General features: G+C 39.7%; 1 pseudogene; it reads right to left on the bottom strand.

Annotated features, from left to right (window-relative positions):
* Window positions 1–1,174: 1,174 nt before the first annotated feature.
* Window positions 1,175–2,231, bottom strand: LOC123577916 (annotated as a pseudogene).
* Window positions 2,232–18,643: the final 16,412 nt, after the last annotated feature.

Below are 18,643 nucleotides of genomic sequence, written 5' to 3'. Positions count from 1 at the left end.
TCCTCTACTGGTACAGGACCACACATTACCAAAATCATTTTTTAGGAGCTCAGACTTTGTTTTCTTTTTCCTGTGATCTTGGTCTTCACAGGACCTATTCACTAGTCCATTCCTTAAAAAAATCATACTTAGGAGAACAGGGTCTGATGATTGGAATATATAAACTGGAATAGACCCTTGGAGTTGCAGGACAGAGCTAACTTTTCCTGAGTCTTGTGGGGAAAAGGTGGATACTTGTGCAAAACTGGGGTCCTGTTACTAAGGGAGAAGGCAACCAACAGATGCTGGTCTGACCGTCTCAAGGATCTGCTCCAGTCCTGTGAGTTCTACCCTCATTATAGGGTAGAATACATACTTAGCCTTTTATAGTTCATGCCTCGACATGGATTAAAAAGTGTGGGAGAAAGAATTAGCACCTACTGGGGAAAGAGAAAAAAGGCCATTATTAGATATGGGACTGGTATACTGATGGAGGCTGGAAAAGTGGGGAAGCCCCGATACCTCTATCATCCTATTTTGAGGCCACCAAAGTTGCACTAACTTGATACATGGGTTAGGTAACACACTCTATATTGTATTGTATTGTATTGTATTGTATTGTATTGTATTGTATTATATTATTTAAAAATTTTTACTTTTTAAGTAATCTCTACACCCAACACAGGGCTTGAACTTATAACCCTGAGATCAATTTCACATGCTTCAGTGACTGAGCCAGCCAGGTGCCCTTTTTTCTTTTCTTTTCTTTTCTTTTCTTTTCTTTTCTTTTCTTTCTTGTTCTTTCTTTCTTTCTTTCTTTCTTTCTTGAAAAATTAAAAATTCCTTAACTTTTTTATTCCTGGTACCACTACAACAAAGCACAGGGCAATATACCTGATGTAATGAAAATAAAAAGAAAAAGACAACATTACAACAGACAATAGACCTCAAGAATGTACATCTAATTGACACTACATTGCGTTAATCAATACATTGCACTTCTTGCAAACAAGAAGGGTTTCCTGTTTAAGCTGCAGTAACCTTTCTGACTATGGATCATTGTTCCTTGTGTGACAGATTTCTATAGTTCCTCTAATGCATCTGAGATGACTGTCTCAAAGTAACCTGAAGCTTTCCTGACAAATCCCAGCTCCCTTTCCTGCTAAGAACTATAGCCCTTCTCTTCTGAAAAATTTTAAAATCTTCTGCTACCATATCCATCACTTCCACCACCAGATCCATAACCACCACCACAGGGACTGCCCAAGCTTCTTCCACCAAAACTCACCCTCTTCATGGCTCCATGATTGTTGTACACTATAGTTTCCAAAAGCATTATAGTTCCCACCACCACTATGGTTACCATCTCCAAAATTTCCTCCTTCATTGTAACCATCATATCCTTCAACATCACCACCATAACCACCTCTTTGGTTTCCATATCCTGGTCTACCACCACCATAGCCTCCTCTACTACTATAACCCTCCATAGTTGCCACCATTACCTGCAAATACATTATATCCACCATCACCTCCTCCATAACTACCTCTGCTGTCATCACCTCCACCACCATAGCCTCTTCTTCCACCAAAGTTTCCTCTATGACCCATAAAGTTGCCAGAGCCACCTCCACAACCTCTTTGTGATCCAGCAGACTGCATTTCCTGTTTAGAAAGGGCCTTTTTCACTTCACAATTAGGCCCATTAGTTGTGTGGTATTTCTGAACAACAATTTTATCAACTGTATCATGATCATTAAATCCTCTCTTTTTTCCACTCTGCCTGTCCTCCATAACTTGTATGGTTTCAGTCTTGCCATACTTTTCAAAGTAGACTCTCAAGTTATTTTCTTCTATATCTTCTTTAATACCACCAATGAAAATTTTCTTCACAGTTAGATGGGCACCAGGCTTTGCAGAATCCTCTCTAAATCAGCTCTCTTTGGTTCCACTACACGTCCATCAACCTTGTGTGTTTGAACACACATTGCTGCATTCACTTCTTCCACACAAGAGTAAGTCATAAAACCAAAACCCCTCGAAAGTTTTGTTTGGGGACCTGTCATCACCACACAGTCTGTAAGTGTATTCCATTTTTCAAAATGTTGTTTTAAACTATCACCTAAAATTTCAAAGCTCAAACCACTAATAAACAGTTTTCTCAACTGCTCTGGTTCCTTTGGATCATGGTCCTCCTCTCTCTGAGGGCTGGAGTTGAGCTGGGTCCCACTGGGTGGTGATTTTACTCCCATTTTGAGACCAAACTCACCTTTTACAACTCAAGTTCAATATGGGCTCTTTTTTTCTTTTTAAATTACAAAGTTATATATGCTTGTTGGGAAAAAAAAACAATTAATAAAGAAATGTACAAAATAACAGCATTCTCAATTAACATGCAAAATAAATATCCTCTGTATTATTTTACTTCATGTTTGTAGTTTCAAATATAGTTCTTCCCGATTTGTCTACACATGTACTAGTAAGTGCATGTTTATATTTAAAAAAAAAATAAGTAGTACCAAATATACTTTCACCTATTTACCTAGTGTCTGATAGAATAATAATTCCATCTCTCATGGATCATTGTTCCTTCTGTTGCAGATTTCTACAGTTCTTCTAATGCATCTAATTTTTTAAAAGTTTTTAAAAATTTTATTTATTTTGAGAGAGAGAGAAAGTGCAAGTTGGGGAGGGGCAGAAACAGAAAGAGATAGAATCCAAAGCAGACTCCACACTATCAGCACAGAGACTGATGTGGGACTTAAATTCATGAAACATGAGATCATGACCTGAGCCGATGCACCCCTGGATCTAATTTTTTAATGTTCTCAACCAAGAGAAGTTCCAGGCAGCCCTTCCAAGTAATCAGACCAGGGCTAACAAATAAAACTGTGTGGTTGATGCACATGTCCTATTTTGTGCTCTCCTGACATGTGGTTATTGAGTCCTCAAAATGCCACTAGTGCAGCTAGAACTGACCTGATAATTTTAATTAATTTAAAGTTGAATCAACCAATACCACAGGAATACAATTATGAGAGAATATTATGAAAACCTATATGTAACAAATTGCACCACCTAGAAAAAATAAATGAATTCCTAGAACATATAGACTATCAAAACTGAAGTAAGAAGAAATAGAAAATTTTGTACAGACCCATAACTAGCAAAGAAATTGAATCAGTAGTCAAAACACTCCCAAGAGGCACCTGGGTGGCTCAGTTGCTTAAGCATCTGACTCTTGACTTTGGCCCAGGTCTTGATCTCTTGGTTTGTGAGATCCAGACATGTGCTGGGCTCTGTGCTGACAGCATGGAGCCTGTGTGGGATTCTCCCTCTTCCTCTCTCTCTATGACACTCCCCTGCTCATGCTCTCTCTCAAAAATAAAGAGTTCCTGAAGATGGTGGCATAGGAGGATGCTGGGCTCACCGCGTCCTGCTGATCACTTAGATTCCATCCACATCTGCCTAATTTATCCCGATAACCACCAGAAGACTAATGAAACAGACTGTCCAGAGGCAAGTGTAGATGAGAGTCCCACAGAAGAGGGTAGGAAGGGCAGAGAGGTGGTGCACACTACACGGACTGACGGGAGGGAGCCAGGGCAGTTGGAGGGGCAGCCAGCCCACCCAGCAAGGCAGAGCCCCCGAGTCTGGCTTGCAAAAATGGAGAGGCCGGACAGAGTGTGTTCTGACAGCCAGCGGGACTTAACATCTGGAATGTTGTAAGTTAACAGTCTGCTCAGAGAGTGGGAGGGAGAGTTGTTGAGCCCTGGAGGACAGAGGTCAGCTTGGCGGGAAACAAAGATGCTGGGAAGTGTCTACTCCCTCGCCCATCCCTCAGCCAAAATCCCAAAGGGCACTGGTTCCAGTCACAGAACTTGCTTGCACAGTGCAAACACCTAATGCTGTGCTTCTGCAGATCCATCCCTCTGACGGGTCTGCCTCCCACCCGGTGCCACAGGTCCCCTCCCAAAGCCGACCACCCAAGGCAAAGAGAGCTGAGCCTGCCCCTCCCTCGCCCCTGTGCACCTTGTGGATCCACCCCAGCTAATATGCCAGATCCCATTGAAGCAGTACCACAAGACTGACAGTGTGCAAGTAGCCCAGACAGAAGCTACACCACTCCACAGTGAGTTCTGCCCTTGGGAGAGGGGAAGATAAGGTACACACCAGTTGGACTGTGGCCCCAGGGGTGGGCTGGGGGCAGACATCAGGTCTGACTGCAGCCACGCCCACCAATGCAAGTTACTCCAGACAGCACAGAGGAAGAGCCCTGCAGTACCCTGCCACTCCAGGAACTATCCAAAATGACAAAACGGAGGAATTCTCCTCAAAAGAATCTCCAGGAAGTAGTGACAGCTAACGAACTGATCAAAAATGATTTAAGCAACATAGCAGAAAACGAATTTAAAATAATAGTCATAAAATTAATCGTTGGGCTTGAAAAAAGTATAGAGGACAGCAGAGAATCTATTACTACAGAGATCAAGGGACTAAGAAACAGTAAGGAGGAGCTAAAAAAATGTATAAATGAGCTGCGAAATAAAATGGAGCTGACCACAGCTCGGATTGAAGATGCAGAGGAGAGAATAGGTGAATTAGAAGATAAAATTATGGAAAAAGAAGAAGCTGAGAAAAAGAGAGATAAAAAAATCCAGGAGTATGAGGGGAGACATAGAGAAATAAGTGACATAATTAAACAAAATAATATATGCATAATTGGGATTCCAGAGGAGGAAGAAGGAGGGAAAGGTGCTGAAGGTGTACTTGAAGAAATAAGGTGAGAACTTCCCTGAACTGGGGAAGGAAAAAGGCATTGAAATCCAAGAGGCTCCCAGAGAACTCCTTTCAGACATGAATTGATCAGCATGGCATATCATAGTGAAACTGGAAAAATACAAGGATAAAGAGAGAATTCTGAAAGCAGCTAGGGATAAACATGCTCTAACATGTAAAGGGAGACTGATAACACTCATGACGGATCTGTCTACTGAAACGTGGCAGGCCAGAGAGGAATGGCAGGAAATGTTCAATGTGATGAACAGAAAAATATATGCCGCCAAGAATCCTTTATCCAGGAAGGCTGTCATTCAAAATAGAAGGACAGATAAAGGTCTTCCCAAACAAACAAAAACTGAAGGAATTCATCACCACTAAACCAGCCTTACAAGAGATCCTAAGAGGGATCCTGTGAGACAAAGTACCAGAGACATCACTGCAAACATGAAACCTGCAGACATCACAATGACTCTAAACCCATATCTTTCAATAATAACACTGAATGTAAATGGATAAATGTGCCAACCAAAAGACATAGCATATCAGAATGGATAAAAAAAAAAAAAACAAGACCCATCTATTTGTTGTCTACAAGAGACTCATTTTAGACCTGAGGACACCTTCAGATTCAAAGTGAGGGGATGGAGAACTATCTATCAATCTGCTGGAAGTCAAAAGAAAGCTGGAGTAGCCATACTTATATCAGAAAAACTAGACTTTAAATTAAAGGCTGTAACAAGAGATAAAGAAGGGCATTATAGAATAATTACAGGGTCTATCCATCAGGAAGAGAAAACAATTATAAATGTCTATGCGTTGAACACGGGAGCCCCCAAATATATAAAACAATCACAAACATAAGCAACCTTATTGATAAGAATGTGGTAATTGCAGGCAACTTTGATACTCCACTTACAACATTGTATAGATCATCTAGAAACAGGATCAATAAAGAAACAAGGACCCTGAATGGTACATTGGATCAGATGGACATGACAGATATATTTAGAACTCTGCATCCCAAAGCAACAGAGTATATTTTCTTCTTGAGTGCACATGGAACCTTCTCCAGGATAGATCACATACTGGGTCACAAAACAGCCCTTCATAAGTATACAAGATTTGAGATCATACCATGCATACTTTCAGACCACAATGTGATGAAGCTTGAAATCAACCACAGGAAAAAGTCTGGAAAACCTCCAAAAGCATGGAGGTTAAAGAACATCCTACTAAAGAATGAATGCATCAAGCAGGCAATTAGAGAAGAAATTAAGAAATATATGGAAACAAATAAAAATGAAAATACAACAATCCAAACGCTTTGAGATGCAGCGAAGACAGTCCTGAGAGGAAACTACATTGCAATCCAGGCCTATCTCCAGAAACGAGAAAAATACCGAATACAAAATCTAACAGCACACCTAAAAGAAATAGAAGCAGAACAGCAAAGACACCCCAAATCCAGGAGAAGAAGAGAAATAATAAAGATCAGACCAGAAACAAACAATATAGAATCTTAAAACACTGTAGAGCAGATCAAGGAAACCAAGAGTTGGTTTTTTTTGAAAAAATAAACAAAATTGATAAACTTCTAGCCAGGCTTCTCAGGAAGAAAAGGGAGATGACCCAAATAGATAAAATCATGAATGAAAAGGAAATTATTACAGCCAATCCCTCAGAAATACAAGCAATTATCAGGGAATACTATGAAAAATTATATGCCAACAAACTGGACAACCTGGAAGAAATGGACAAATTCCTAAACACCCACACACTTCCAAACTCAATCAGGAGGAAATACAAAGCTTGAACAGACCCATAACCAGCGAAGAAATTGAATCAGTTGTCAAAAATGTCCCAACAAATAAGAGTCCAGGACCAGAAGGCTTCCCAGGGGAATTCTACCAGACATTTAAAGCAGAGATAATACCTATCCTTCTCAAGCTATTCCAAAAAATGGAAAGGGAAGGAAAACTTCCAGGCTCATTCTATGAAGCCAGTATTTGATTCCTAAACCAGACAGAGACCAGTAAAAAAAAGAGAACTACAGCCCAATATCCCTGATGAATATGGATGCAAAAATTCTCAATAAGATACTAGCAAATCGAATTCAACAGCATATAAAAAGAATTATTCACCATGATCAAGTGGGATTCATTCCTGGGAGGCAGGGCTGGTTCAACATTCACAAATCAATCAACATGATACATCACATTAATAACAGAAAAGATAAGAACCATATGATCCTGTCAATCGATGCAGAAAAGGCCTTTGAGAAAATTCAGCAACGTTTCTTAATAAAAACCCTCGAGAAAGTTGGGATAGAAGGAACATACTTAAAGATCATAAAGCCATTTTTGAAAAGCCCGCAGCTAATATCATCCTCCATGGGGAAAAACTGAGAGCTTTCTCCCTGAGATCAGGAACACGACAGGGATGTCCACTCTCACCACTGTTGTTTAACATAGTGTTGGAAGTTCTAGCATCAGCAATCAGACAACAAAAGGAAATCAAAGGCATCAAATTTGGCAAAGATGAAGTTAAGCTTTCACTTTTTGCAGATAACATGGTATTATACATGGAAAATCCAATAGACTCCACCAAAAGTCTGCTAGAACTGATATATGAATTTAGCAAAGTTGCAGGATACAAAATCAATGAACAGAAATCAGTTGCATTGTGATACACTAATAATGAAGCAACAGAAAGACAAATAAAGAAACTGATCCCATTCACATTTGCACCAAGAAGCATAAAATACCTAGGAATAAGCTTAACCAAAAATGTAAAAGATCTGTATGCTGAAAACTATAGAAAGCTTCTGAAAGAAATTGAAGAAGATATAAAAGAAATGGAAAAACATTCAGTGCTCATGCATTGGAAGAATAAATAATGTCAAAATGTCAATACTACCGAAAGCTATCTACACATTCAATGCAATCCCAATCAAAATTGCACCAGCATTCTTCTCGAAACTAGAACAAGCAATCCTAAAATTCATATGGAACCACAAAAGGCCCCGAATAGCCAAAGTAATTCTGAAGAAGAAGACCAAAGCAGGAGGCATCACAATCCCATACTTTAGCCTCTACTACAAAGCTGTCATCATCAAGACCCCATGGTATTGGCACAAACACACACACATAGACCAATGGAATAGAATAGAAACCCCAGAACTAGACTCACACAAGTATGGCCAACTAATCTTTGACAAAGCAGGAAAGAATATCCAACGGAAAAAACACAGTCTCTTTAACAAATGGTGCTGGGAGAAGTGGACAGCAACATGTAGAAGGATGAAACTAGACCACTTTCTTACACCATTCACATAAACAAACTCAAAATGGATAAAGGACCTGAATGTGAGACAGGAAACCATCAAAACCCTAGAGGAGAAAGCATGAAAAAACTTCTCTGACCTCAGCCGCAGCAATCTCTTACTCGACGCATCCCCAAAGGCAAGGAAATTAAAAGCAAAAATGAATTACTGGGACCTCATGAAGATAAAAAGCTTCTGCACAGCAAAGGAAACAACCAACAAAACTAAAAGGCAACCAATGGAATGGGAAAAGATATTTGCAAATGATATATGGGACAAAGGGCTGGTATCCAAAATCTATAAAGAGCTCATCAAACTCCACACCAGAAAAACAAACAATCCAGTGAAGAAATGGGCAGAAGACATGAATAGACTTTTCTCTGAAGAAGACATCCAGATGGCCAAAAAGCACATGAAAAGATGCTCAACGTCGCTCCTCATCAGGGAACTACAAACCAAAACCACACTCACATACCACCTCATGCCAGTCAGAGTGGTTAAACTGAACAAAACAGGAGACTATAGATGCTGGTGAGGATGTGGAGAATTGGGAACCCTCTTGCACTGTTGGTGGGAATGAAAACTGGTGTAGCTGCTCTGGAAAACAGTGTGGAGGTTCCTCAAAAAATTAAAAATAAACCTACCCTATGACCCAGCAATAGCACTGCTAGGAATTTACCCAAGGGATACAGGAGTACTACTGCATAGGGGCACTTGTACTCCAATGTTTATAGTAGCACTCTCAACAATAGCTGAATTATGGGAAGAGCCTAAATGTCCATCAACTGATGAATGGATAAAGAAATTGTGGTTTATACACATAATGGAATACTACGTGGCGATGAGAAAGAATGAAATATGGACTTTTGTAGCAACATGGGTGGAACTGGAGAGTGTTATGCTAAGTGTAGTAAGTCATACAGAGAAGGACAGATTCCATATGTTTTCACTCCTATGTGGATCCTGAGAAACTTAACAGAAGACCATCAGGGAGGGGAAGGAAAAAAAAAAGTTAGAGAGGCAGGGAGCCAAAACATAAGAGACTCCTAAAAACGGAGAACAAACTGAGGGTTTGTGGGGGGTGGGAGGAAGGGGTGGGTGGGTGATGAGTATTGAGGGCACCTGTTGGGATGAGCACTGGGTGTTGTATGGAAACCAATTTGACAATAAATTCATAAATAAATAAATAAATAAATACATAAATACATAAATAAAAACAAAAACACTCCCAAGAAAGAAAAGTCCAGAACCACATGGCTTCACAGGGTACACTCCCAAACATTTATTTATTTATTTATTTATTTATTTTTTAATTTAAAAAAAAATTTTTTTTTTCAACGTTTATTTATTTTTGGGAGAGAGACAGAGCATGAACGGGGGAGGGGCAGAGAGAGAGGGAGACACAGAACGGAAATAGGCTCCAGGCTCTGAGCCATCAGCCCAGAGCCCGACGCGGGGCTTGAACTCACAGACCGCGAGATCGTGACCTGGCTGAAGTCGGACGCTTAACCGACTGCGCCACCCAGGCGCCCCACTACCAAACATTTAAAGAAGAGTTAATACCTATTCTCAAACTTTTCCAAAAAATAGAAATGGAAGGAGAACATCCAAATTCATTCTATTGTGCCAGCATTACCTTGATACCAAACCCAGACAAAAATTCCACTAAAAAAGACAATTATTGGCCAATATCCTTGATGGACATGGTATTTCTCAACAAAACACTTGCAAATCTAATCCAATAGTATATTAGAAGAATCATTCACCATGATAAAGTTAGATTTATTCTCTGTCTATAGGGCTAGTTCAGTATTTTCAAATCAATCAACTTGAAACACCATATTAATAAAGGAAAAGATATATTCCATATGATTCTTTCAATAGATGCAGAAAAAGCATTTGATGAAATACAACATCCATTCATGATAAAAATCCTCAACAAAGTAGGGTTAGTGGGAACATACCTCAATATATAAAAGCCATATATGAAAGACCCACTGCTAATATCATTCTTAATAGGGAAAAACTGAGAGCTTTCCCCATAAGTTCAAGAACAAGACAGGGATGTCCACTCTCTCCATTGTCATTTACCAAAGTATTGGAAGTCCTAGCCTCATCAATCAGACACAACAACAACAAATGAAAGGCATCCAAATCGGCAATGAAGAAGTTAAAGTTCCATTATTTGCAGATGCCATAGTACTCTCTGTAGAAAATCCAAGAGACTACACCCCAAAACTGCTAGAATTAATACCTGAATTCAGTAAAGTTGCAGGATACAAAATCAATGCACAGAAACCTGGTGCATTTCTATACACTAATAATGAACCAGCAGAAAGAGAAATTATGAAATCAATCTCATTTAAAAAATCACACTAAAAATAATAAGATACTTAGTAATAAATAAAACCCTGAAAACTGTAAAACACTGATGAAAGAAATTAAAGACGACACAAAGGAATGGAAAGACATTCCATGCTCGTGGTTTAGAAGAAAAAAAACATTGTTAAAATGCCTGCACTACCCAAAGCAATCTACACAATGCAATCCCTATCAAAATACCAACAGCACTTTTCACAGAGCTAGAACAAACAATTCTAAACCTTGTAGGAACCACAAAAGACCCTGAATAGTCAAAGAAATCTTGAAAATGAAAAGCAAAGCTGGAGGCATCAAAATTCCAGACATCAAGCTATAAATCTTCAGTAAGATCAAGATAGTATGGTACTGACACAAAAACAGACAAATAGATCAATGGAACAGATTAGAAATCCAGAAAGAAGCCCATAATGATATGATCAATTAATCTTTCACAAAACAGGAAAGAATATCCAATGGGAAAAAGTCTTATCAACAAGTGTTGTTGGGAAAACTGGACAGCAATATGCAAAAGAAAGAAAGGGGATCACTTTCCTACAGCATATACAAAAATAAATTCAAAATGGATTAAAGACCTAAATGTGAGACAGGAAACCATCAAAACCCTACAGGAGAAAACAGGCAGCAACCTCTCTGACCTTGGTCACAGCAAATTCTTACTTGACATATCTTCAGAGGTAGGGGAAATAAAAGCAAACATGAACTATTGGGACCTCATCAAGATCAAAAGCCTCTGCATGGAGAAGGATACATCAACAAAACTAAAAGGCAACTGACGGAATGGGAAAAGATACTTGCAAATGACATACCAGATAAAGGGTTAGTATCCAAAATCTACAAAGAATTTATCAACCTCAACACCCAAAAAAAACAAATAATCCAGTGAAGAAATGTGCAAAAGACTTGAATAGACACTTTTCCAAAGAAGACATCCAGATGGTGAACAGACACATGAAAAGATGCTAAACATCACTCATCAGGGACATGCAAATCAACACCACAATGAGATACCACCTCACACCTGTCAGAATGTTACCAACTAAGGAAACAACAGATGTTGGTGAGGATGCAGAGAAAGGGGAACCCTCTTGCACTGCTGGTGGGAATGCAAACTGGTGCAGTCAATCTGGAAAATAGTATGGAGGTTTCTCAAAAAATTAAAAATCAAACTATCCTGTGATCCAGCAATTGCACTATTAGGCATTTATCCAAAAGATACAAAAATGCTGATTTGAAGTGGCTATTACACAGTGTTAATAGCAGCTCTATCAACAATAGCCAAATTGTGGAAAGAGCCCAAATGACCATCAACTGATGAATGGATAAAGAAGATGTGGTGTGTGTGTGTGTGTGTGTATATATATGTATATACATATATATATATATATATATATATATATATATGACTACTACTCAGGGATGAAAAAGAATGAAAACTTGCCATTTGCAACAATGTGGATGGAACTCGAGGGTATTATGCTAAGCAAAATCAGTCAGAGAAAGACAGATATGTGATTGCATTCATATGAGCAATTTGAGAAACTCTACAGATGAATATAGGGGAAGGGAGGGGAAAAATAAGATAAAAGCAGAGAGGCTAACTATAAGAGACTCTTAAATACAAAAAAGAAACTGATGGTTGCTGGAAGGGAGGTGAGTGGGGGGATAGGCTAAATGGGCAATGGCAGTAAGAAAGGCACTTGTTGGGATGAGCACTGGGTGTTATATGGAAGTCATGATTCACTGGAATCTACTACTGAAACCAAGGTTATGCTGTACGTTAGCTAACTTGAGAATAAAAAAAGAAAAGAAAAGAAAAGAAAAGAAAAAGTGCTCAACATCACTCATCATTAGGGAAATACAAGTCAAAACTACAATGAGATACCACCTCACACCTGTCAGAATGGCAAAAATTAACAACAGAGGAGACAATTGGTGTTGGCGAGGGTGTGGAGAAAGGGGAAACTGTTGCACTGTTGATGGGAATGCAAACTGTTGCAGCCGCTCTGGGAAACAGTATGGAGGTTCCTCAAAAAGTTAAAAATAAAACTACCCTATGACCTAGCAATAGCACTACTAGGTATTTACCCAAAGGGTACAAAGATGCTGATTTGAAGAGGCACCCCGATATTTATAGTAATGCTGCCAACAATAACCAAATTATGGAAACAGCCCAAATATTTATCAACTGATGAATGGATAAAAAAAGGTGGTATGTATATACAATGGAATATCATTCAGTCATAAAAAAGAATAAAATCTTGCAATTTGCAAAGACGTGGATGGAGGTAAAGTATTATGCTCAGCGAAATAAGTTAGAGAAAAATACCATATGATTTCACTCCTTTGTGGAATTTAAGAATAAAACAAACTAGCAAAGGAAATAAAATGAGAGAGAGAGAGACCAAGAAACAGACTCTTAACTGTAGAGAACACACTGATGGTCACCAGAGGGGAGGTGGGTGGGGGATGGGGTAACTAGGTGATGGGTTAAGGAGTGCACTTGTGATGAGCACCGGGTGTTGTATGTAGGTGTTGAATCACTGTATTGTACACCTGAAAGTAATAGAACACAGTACATTAACTAACTGTAAATAAAACTTAAAAAAAAACATGCTCAGGAAAGTGGGGAAACCTTTTGAATTTCAGTAGACACAGGTGGCTAGTGGCCACTAGAATGATCAGTGGAGAGCTGACAAATGAAAAGTAGCACAGTCGCTGCAGACTAAGACAATATCTCTTCCAGGAAAGCAAAGTGCTCTCTCATCATCCATGTAGAAGTGAAACTGGGGATGAGAATTTTTTTCAGAATGCAGAATAATGCTAAGAGCACAGTGATATTTTTCTTGTCTAGTTTTAATTTATGATTAAAGTATCTTTCCAGAATTCTGGAATGATAGTTGAACAATGTACTTTGCATTTCTCTTTCAGGTGTTGTGTTTTTGAGCCTCACAGCAAAGAGAGTGGGCCAGCTCAGAGGTACAGCATGAACTGAGCGTCAGAGTGGTGAAGTCTAGAAATCATATCTGTTCTTCTTGAGCCTCTTGGTGACTAATGTCCTTAAATCATTGTAAGTGGTTCAATGGCATGGATTTTCAAAATACCTCTTTGTTAATTTCCTTAGTGCATTACACACCTGTTACAATGGCTTAAAGAAGTAAAATGCAAGTGCTGGGAGGGAGGTAAAGGAACTGGAACCCTCATGCATTGCTAGTGGCATAACCTCTTTGGAAGACAGTTTTGAAGTTTCTCATGAGGTTGGACACAGTCTTGTCACACAATCCAGCCATTCCACTCCTAGATACTCACTCAAAAGAAATGAAAACATACACAAAAACCTGTATGTGAATGTTTTAGTGGTTTTATGAACAATTGCCCAAACTGGAAACGACCCACATGTGCTTTGTGTGGGAAAAGAACAAACACAGGGTGGTTTGTGCACAGCATGGAATACATCCCCTCAGTAAAAGGGAAAGAGGGCACAGCAACAGAAGCGAATCTCGCATGTGTTCCAGTGCGTGGAAGGACCTGGATACAGAAGGCTGCGTGCCCTGGGGTTCTGTTTGTGTGACGCTGTCGAAAAGGCTCAGCTTTAGCTATAGAAAGCAGGCCAGGGGATGCCAGGGTCTGTGGGTGGGGACACAGGTTGATTAAGAAGTGGCACAAGAAGGATGGCAGATGTTGGAAGTGTTCTGAGTGACAGCTATGGTGGTGGTGATGGGACCACACATGACTGTCAGGCCTCACAGCCTTTTACAAGAAGAAAGCATGTGTTTTTACTGTATGTAAATTAACCTGATTCACTCACTCAATTTATGTGAATAAAACAAAGGAAAAAATCCTCAGTCAACAGATCTAAAGAATAAACTACAATTCAATATAGACTAACCATTTGTTATGTCAGAAAAAAATCTTTATATATCTATATCTTTATGTCTATATCTTTATATATATATATATATATACATACATATACAGATACATAATACACTGATAGGAAAGCATGAAAAGTACATAATTATTCAAGGAGGGAAATATTCACAATTAGCTGTTTTCATCACCCTAAAATTAAAAATGTTTTTTTTCTTTCTGAGTTATTTTTAAATTTTATTTATTTACTTATTAAATTAATTTATTTTAAAATTTACATACAAGTTAGTTAGCATATAGTGCAATGATGATTTCAGGAGTAGAATCCAGTGATTCAAAACAAACAAAAAAATGTTCTTGTCCTAGAAGTCAGAAATCTCAAGTTCAATATCAATCCCACCTTGGCTGTATCTTTAAAAATGCCTAAATCCACCCTGTTACTATTCCTTTATCTGTAAAACTATATTTAACTTGTCTGCCTCCTTCACAGGCAGGTTCTCATAATCATTTAAATGTGAAGGTTTCCTGGGGCTTCTGGGTGGCTCAGTCCGTTAAGCATCTGACTCTTGATATTGACTCAGGTTGTGATTTCATGGTTGTGGGATTGAGCCCATAGTCCAATCCCACATTGAGCCTTGGGTCAAACCCCTGCACTGGGCACAGAGCATGCTTGGGATGCTCTCTCTCCCTCTGCCCCTCTCCCCTGCTGACGCTTTCTCTCTCTCTCTCTCTCTCTCAAAATAAATAAGTAAATAAACATTAAAATAATAAATGTGAAGGCTTCTTTTATTTTTTTTAATTTTTTAAAAAAATTTTTTTAAAGTTTATTTTTGAGACAGAGACAGAACATGAACGGGGGAGGGGCAGAGAGAGAGGGAGACACAGAATCGGAAGCAGGCTCCAGGCTCTGAGCCATCAGCCCAGAGCCGGACGCAGGGCTCGGACTCACGGACCGTGAGATCGTGACCTGAGCCGAAGTCGGACGCTTAACTGACTGAGCCACCCAGGCGCCCCCATGTGAAGGCTTCTTTTAGATGTATTATGAAGAAGTAGTATTTAGCTTATTTATTTCTTACTCATGAGTAATGTTTATGGCAACAAAACAAAATTCAAATAGTACAGAAAGAATTAAAGGAAAAAGGAGGGGCACCTGGGTGGCTCAGTCGGTTAAGCATCTAAGACTCAGGACATGATCTCGTAGTTCATGAATTCAAGCCCCACATTGGGCTCTGTGCTGACAGCTCAAAGCCTGCATCCTGCTTCAGATTCTGTGTCTCCTTCTGTCCCTCTGCTCCTCCCCCACTCATGCTGTCTCTCAAAAAATAAATAAATGTTAAAAAAATTTAAAAAAAGGAAAAGCTCATTCATACACACACACACACACACACACACACACACACACACACACTCCTGTTCCTGGTTCAGCCTTATCCGTTTGAGCATGATTGATCTGTGTAGCCTGAGTGTCTGAAGCCCTTGAAGCCCCTAATGACAGGCAGAGCTTGAGGCTCAGGTCTGCCATTCTTCCCTTGCAGGATATAGTAATAGATACCACTCTTTCCTCTCTCAGAGCATTCTGCACATAATTATAACAACGGTAGTAACAGGTGTTAACCACTGACACCAGCTTCTCCAAATCAGGTTCTGTTCAAGAGGCCTCACATTTATTCATTTGTTCAATCCTTACAATCCTTACAAAAACCCTCTACAATTGGTGCCATTGTTTCCCTTATTTTACAGGTGAAGAAACTGAGGCACAGAGAGACAAAGTCATTGGCCAGTGGCTCTCCTCTGGATTTGGACTCTTGTCCTTCTTGCACCAGGGTCCCTGAACTTGCCTGGGGTGCTGAGCACCTCTCATTCTTTACGCTCTGTTAAACCCATGTCATTGTCACTGGTTCTGCAGCCACTGCAAGTACTGGAGAAGGTGGTCTGGGTGTTTATCCTCCAAGGTCCTCTTGGGTAAGGCAAGGTGCTTTTCAACTTTGTGTTATTGCCTGGTATGCACCAGGTGCTCCATAAGTGTTAGGAGAACAAGTGCCTAAGTGAGTCAGGGAGTAGAGTGCCTATCCAGAGGAATTGAAACCAGGATCTCGAAGAGATGCCTGCACTCACACACCCATGGCAGCATCACCCATGATAGTTGAGATATGGAAACACCCTAAGTGACCATAAATGGAAGAATGGATAAAGATATACTCTATCTGGGTGGGTGAGGGGTATTGAGGAGGACACCTGTTGGGATGGGCATTGGGTGTTGTATGGAAACCAATTTGATAATAAATTTCATATTAAAATAAATAAATAAATAAATAGATAAATAAATAATGAGAAAAAAAGATATACTCTATCAATCTATCATCTATCATCTATCCATCATCATCTGTTATCTATTATCTATTTATCTATCATCTATCATCATTTATTATGTATTATCTAGCTATCATCATCATCTATTATCTATCATCTATTATCTATCATCATTTATTATCTATCATCTATTATCTTTCATTATCTGTTATCTATGTATCTATCATCTATCTATCTATCTATCTATCTATCTATCTATATCACATGATGGATATTATTCAGCCACAAGAAAATAGGAAATCCTGGGGGCACCTGGGTGGCTCAGTCAGTTAAACATCTGACTCTTGATTTCGGCTCAGGTCATGATCTCACGGCTTGTGAGATTGAGCCCTGCGTCAGGCTCTGCGCTGACATTGTGGAAACTGCTTGGGATTCTCTCTTTCTCTTCCTCTCTCAAAATAAATAAACATTAAAAAAAATAATGGAAACCCTGCCATTCATAACATGGATGGACCTCAAAGACATTATGCAAGGTGACATAAGTCAGACAGAGAAAGACAAATACTGTATGACATCACTCATATGTGGAATCTAGAATAGTCAAAATCATAGAAACAGAGAGTGGAATGGTAGTTGCCAGGGGCTGGGGAGAGAGAAAGTGGAGAGGTATTAGTCAAGGGTGTAAAATTTCTGTTATGCAGGATGACTAAGTCCTGGAGATCTGCTGTACAGCACAGTGCCTACAGTTAATCATTCTGTGTTGTGTTTATTAAAATATTTATTAAATATTTATTTACCAATTATTATTTATTTATTTAAATATTTATTTAAAGGGTAGATTTTGTATGAAGTCTTCTTCCTATAGACACAAAATATTAACAATAAAATAACAACAGCAGCAGCAACAAGAACAATAATAAAGGAGTGGGAGGGAAGTTTGGGGGGTGATAAACAGGTGGATTTGATGGCAGTGATAGTTTCACAGGTGTTTTTTTTTTCTTTTTAAATTTTTATTCAAATTCTAGTTAGTTAATATACAGGGCAACATTGGTTTCAGTCCTTTTTTTAATGTTTATTTTTGAGGGAGAGAGAGAGAATGAGTGGAAGAGGGGCAGAGAAAGAAGGACAGAGGATCTGAAGTGGGCTCTGTTCTGACAGCAGAGAGCCCAATGCAGGGCTCGAACTCAGAACCATGAGATCATGAACTGAGCTGAAGTCAGACACTCAACCGACTGAGCCACCCAGGCGCCCCTTCACAGGTGTATTCTTACTTCAAGAAAGTGGTTAAAACAGACCAGCTGGTGATGAGCAGACCCTACGCTGCCTGCCGACTGCCTCCATGTGGTGGCTTGAGAGAGCAAGGATCTATAGTGTGATGGGCCAGTGCTGCTCCTGATTCTCCACTTGCCAGCTCTGGTGGATCCTCCATTCTACCCTCCTATTTGTCATCACAACACTCAAACAGCAGCTGTGAGAGCCAGAGGGAACATCCACTGAGCACCAGCTTAGTTTCCCCCAACTCCCCTCCCCAGTGGGACACTCAGAAGAATGCAGACATCTCTGGCAGCAACCAGAGATAAGAACACCACTCGTTTGGTTTGGAAAATCCAGCAATATGAGTAAACATTAGTCTCTAACTTTGTCTGTGATGCAAGCTTGTTCACTCCATGCTAGGCCACATCCTTCCTGCCCATGCTGGGCTGTGGCCACTATAAATTCATCAAGTTTCCTCTTGGGCTGTTTCTGAGGCCTGCATCTGGGTGAGTCCAGCTCTGTGACACTGTGTGGATGCAAGGGACTGGGGAGAAATGGGGAGGGGATGTCGAGGGCCAGATTTCTCTTGGTTAATGCACTAGGGATTCTTAGGCCAGCTTGAAAGTTTGTCCTTCAATGAGGATTTGGAATGTACTCTGATGTTTCTCATTATTGGGCTTTATGTGTTTGTGCAAGTGTGTGCCTAGGGGCAGGGGTGAGGGCCAGGACAGCAGACACAGCTTAGAC

This window comes from Leopardus geoffroyi, chromosome A1 (assembly GCF_018350155.1).
Source record: "Leopardus geoffroyi isolate Oge1 chromosome A1, O.geoffroyi_Oge1_pat1.0, whole genome shotgun sequence".
NCBI lineage: Eukaryota > Metazoa > Chordata > Mammalia > Carnivora > Felidae > Leopardus > Leopardus geoffroyi.
Note: the sequence above shows the minus strand (reverse complement) of the source record. Positions and strands in the feature narration are given on the sequence as shown.